The sequence below is a fragment of the Solea solea genome, chromosome 17 (genome assembly GCF_958295425.1).
Source record: "Solea solea chromosome 17, fSolSol10.1, whole genome shotgun sequence".
Taxonomy (NCBI): Eukaryota; Metazoa; Chordata; class Actinopteri; order Pleuronectiformes; family Soleidae; genus Solea; species Solea solea.
This window is the reverse complement of record NC_081150.1, coordinates 21,941,253-21,946,169: the sequence shown is the minus strand read 5'-3', so window position 1 is coordinate 21,946,169 and position 4,917 is coordinate 21,941,253.

Sequence of the window (4,917 nt, the reverse complement as noted above, 5' to 3'; positions counted from 1 at the left end):
GTTTACGTGTGTGTTGTGCGTGTTGGTGTTGTACGTGTCTGTGTTGTGCGTGTTGGTGTTGTACGTGTCTGTATTGTTTACGTGTGTGTTGTGCGTGTTGGTGTTGTACGTGTCTGTGTTGTTTACCTGTGTGTTATGTGTGTTGGTGTTGTACGTGTCTGTGTTGTTTACGTGTGTGTTGTGCGTGTTGGTGTTGCACGTGTCTGTGTTGTTTACGTGTGTGTTGTACGTGTCTGTATTGTTTATGTGTGTGTTGTGCGTGTTGGTGTTGTACGTGTCTGTGTTGTTTACGTGTGTGTTATGTGTGTCGGTGTTGTACGTGTCTGTGTTGTTTACGTGTGTGTTGTACGTGTCTGTATTGTTCATGTGTGTGTTGTGCGTGTTGGTGTTGTACGCGTCTGTGTTGTTTATGTGTGTTGGTGTTGTACGTGTCTGTGTTGTTTACGTGTGTTGGTGTTATACGTGTCTGGGTTGTTTACGTGTGTGTTGTGCGTGTTGGTGTTGTACGTGTCTGTGATGTTGTATGTGTCTGTGTTGTTTACGTGTGTGTTATGTGTGTTGGTGTTGTTCGTGTCTGTGTTGTTTACGTGTGTGTTGTGCGTGTTGGTGTTGTACGTGTCTGTGTTGTTTACGTGTGTGTTGTGCGTGTTGGTGTTGTACGCGTCTGTATTGTTTATGTGTGTGTTGTGCTTGTTGGTGTTGTATGTGTCTGTGTTGTTTACGTGTGTGTTGTGCTTGTCGGTGTTGTACGTGTCTGTGTTGTTTACGTGTGTGTTGTGCTTGTTGGTGTTGTACGTGTCTGTGTTGTTTACGTGTGTGTTGTGCGTGTTGGTGTTGTACGTGTCTGTGTTGTTTACGTGTGTGTTGTGCTTGTTGGTGTTGTACGTGTCTGTGTTGTTTACGTGTGTGTTATGTGTGTTGGTGTTGTACGTGTCTGTGTTGTTTACGTGTGTGTTGTGCGTGTTGGTGTTTTACGTGTCTGTGTTGTTTATGTGTGTGTTGTACGTGTCTGTTGTTTACGTGTGTGTTGTACGTGTTGGTGTTGTACGTGTCTGTGTTGTTTACTTGTGTGTTGTGCGTGTTAGGGTTGTACGTGTCTGTGTTGTTTACGTGTGTGTTGTGCGTGTTGGTGTTGTACGTGTCTGTGTTGTTTACGTGCGTGTTGTGCGTGTTGGTGTTGTACGTGTCTGTGTTGTTTACGTGTGTTGTGCGTGTTGGTGTTGTACGTGTCTGTGTTGTTTACGTGTGTGTTGTGCGTGTTGGTGTTGTACGTGTCTGTGTTGTTTACGTGTGTGTTGTGCGTGTTGGTGTTGTACGTGTCTGTGTTGTGCGTGTTGGTGTTGTACGTGTCTGTATTGTTTACGTGTGTGTTGTGCGTGTTGGTGTTGTACGTGTCTGTGTTGTTTACCTGTGTGTTATGTGTGTTGGTGTTGTACGTGTCTGTGTTGTTTACGTGTGTGTTGTGCGTGTTGGTGTTGCACGTGTCTGTGTTGTTTACGTGTGTGTTGTACGTGTCTGTATTGTTTATGTGTGTGTTGTGCGTGTTGGTGTTGTACGTGTCTGTGTTGTTTACGTGTGTGTTATGTGTGTCGGTGTTGTACGTGTCTGTGTTGTTTACGTGTGTGTTGTACGTGTCTGTATTGTTCATGTGTGTGTTGTGCGTGTTGGTGTTGTACGCGTCTGTGTTGTTTATGTGTGTTGGTGTTGTACGTGTCTGTGTTGTTTACGTGTGTTGGTGTTATACGTGTCTGGGTTGTTTACGTGTGTGTTGTGCGTGTTGGTGTTGTACGTGTCTGTGATGTTGTATGTGTCTGTGTTGTTTACGTGTGTGTTATGTGTGTTGGTGTTGTTCGTGTCTGTGTTGTTTACGTGTGTGTTGTGCGTGTTGGTGTTGTACGTGTCTGTGTTGTTTACGTGTGTGTTGTGCGTGTTGGTGTTGTACGCGTCTGTATTGTTTATGTGTGTGTTGTGCTTGTTGGTGTTGTATGTGTCTGTGTTGTTTACGTGTGTGTTGTGCTTGTCGGTGTTGTACGTGTCTGTGTTGTTTACGTGTGTGTTGTGCTTGTTGGTGTTGTACGTGTCTGTGTTGTTTACGTGTGTGTTGTGCGTGTTGGTGTTGTACGTGTCTGTGTTGTTTACGTGTGTGTTGTGCTTGTTGGTGTTGTACGTGTCTGTGTTGTTTACGTGTGTGTTATGTGTGTTGGTGTTGTACGTGTCTGTGTTGTTTACGTGTGTGTTGTGCGTGTTGGTGTTTTACGTGTCTGTGTTGTTTATGTGTGTGTTGTACGTGTCTGTTGTTTACGTGTGTGTTGTACGTGTTGGTGTTGTACGTGTCTGTGTTGTTTACTTGTGTGTTGTGCGTGTTAGGGTTGTACGTGTCTGTGTTGTTTACGTGTGTGTTGTGCGTGTTGGTGTTGTACGTGTCTGTGTTGTTTACGTGCGTGTTGTGCGTGTTGGTGTTGTACGTGTCTGTGTTGTTTACGTGTGTTGTGCGTGTTGGTGTTGTACGTGTCTGTGTTGTTTATGTGTGTGTTGTACGTGTCCGTTGTTTACGTGTGTGTTGTACGTGTTGGTGTTGTACGTGTCTGTGTTGTTTACTTGTGTGTTGTGCGTGTTAGGGTTGTACGTGTCTGTGTTGTTTACGTGTGTGTTGTGCGTGTTGGTGTTGTACGTGTCTGTGTTGTTTACGTGTGTGTTGTGCGTGTTGGTGTTGTACGTGTCTGTGTTGTTTACGTGTGTGTTGTGCGTGTTGGTGTTGTCAGGTCTGTGTTGTTTACGTGTGTGTTGTGCTTGTTGGTGTTGTACGTGTCTGTGTTGTTTACGTGTGTGTTGTGCTTGTTGGTGTTGTACGTGTCTGTGTTGTTTACGTGTGTGTTGTGCGTGTTGGTGTTGTACGTGTCTGTGTTGTTTACGTGTGTTGGTGTTGTACGTGTCTGGGTTGTTTACGTGTGTGTTGTGCGTGTTGGTGTTGTACGTGTCGATGTTGTACGTGTCTGTGTTGTTTACGTGTGTGTTATGTGTGTTGGTGTTGTACGTGTCTGTGTTTACGTGTGTGTTGTGCGTGTTGGTGTTGTACGCGTCTGTGTTGTTTACGTGTGTGTTGGTGTTGTACGCGTCTGTGTTGTTTACGTGTGTGTTGTGCGTGTTGGTGTTGTACGTGTCTGTGTTGTTTACGTGTGTGTTGTACGTGTCTGTGTTGTTTACGTGTGTGTTGTGCTTGTTGGTGTTGTATGTGTCTGTGTTGTTTATGTGTGTGTTGTACGGGTTAGGGTACAAAAAGTTGTAACTTTTTGTCGACGTGTTGTTTTAACTGTGAAGCTCATGAATCTCACGTCACTGATTCTGTTGTTCAGCGACTAAAATGTTTGTAAATCACTGGTTTAGAGGACATTTGTGCTTTTGGTGAAAGAGAAGTTCTGCTGGACTGAAAGATCAGATAGTGACTGATAATTTTATGTTTCCGGTGAAAACAGATTACAGCCATTGTAGGTGAAAAAAAAGGATCCAGAGGACGAGGTCATATTTTCATAAGATTTAAGAAACTAAAGTTAAATTAAATGTTTATTCTCAATCGTCACAATTAACGACATCTCTTCAAAGTCCAGATGTTTAACATACATATGAATCTATCTATTGGGCAGCTTCTTACCTGACCACCAGAGGGCGGGCTCTTCTGTTAAACCAGTGGACTCACCTGCAGTGAAGGGCTGTAAAGTGTGATGCAAACAGCGTCTTGAGTGAGTTGTGAGTCGAGCTGTGACGTTCACGAACGAGTCAAATCTTTTTAACGGCTCTTTGAAATGAACCAGTAACTGAGTGACTGACAGTCCATTATTAGCATAAACCAATGGGCTGTGCCGATTGTTCAGTCAGTCAATGAGGGTCATGTCGGCCAATTCTGTGGTTAAAAAAAGTCTTCTTGCTGACCGGCCCACATTAGGTCAATGTGGTCCACCCATGTTAGCAGAACTTGTAATGAGCGAGTTTTATTCTCCCAGCAGGTGGCGCTCTGCTATGAATCAGATCAAGGCCAGTGAAGAGGAAGCTCCGCCCTCTAAAACCACTCTGTGTGAGGAACATGAGGGTCAGAGGTGAGATGAGGATCTCATGGATCATGTGACTCGTCTCCATGTCGCAGCTCAGTGTTTTATTTACACATCATGTGTTTGTAGGAAGATCCATCAACAGAGACCAGACTCTGCTGGACCTGGACCTGGACCCAGCTGTGTGTCCATGAAGAGTGACCAGTCTATAGATCGTATTTTTAATTTCAAGGATGGACAAGAACATGGTGAACTGATGTAAGAATTTCACACATAGTAACACACACTTACATGATCCTCCACCAGGGGGAGCCTGTCTAGTCCAAAACATGTTGAATCCAGAAAAACACTCTTCTTCTCTTTGGTGGACCAATGTTGTTTTTCTGTCTCCACTAAACGTCTTCAGCCTGTCCTCGTCTCTGAATACGTTTCCAGCAGTAAATCTAGTCAGAGTCCGTGATTGGTCAGGGACTCATGGACAAGCCTCTCCGACTGTGTCTTTGAGACTTCACACATAACAAACACTAGAGACTGTCCTTCAGGGACTTTTGTCTTCAACCTGTCAAACTCATGTCATGTGAACTTGGCTGAAGAAGAATCGTAGGTGCAGCACATTGAAAACCTCATAGAAACAAATGATTGTTTAGTAAATGACACTGAATCTTTTCTCCTCAGAGTTGATCAGCAGAGGACAGAGGTTCTCAGTGGTCAGTCTGTCCAGCAGCATGGAGCAGACCTGGACTCCATATTTAAGGTGTGTAAATGTACAAACATGACACTACTGTTAATACTGAAGCAGAGTCCTGGGGCCTCATGTATAAACCGTGCGTACGCACAAAAAGACGGCGTACGCTTGCTTTCACGCACAGACGGC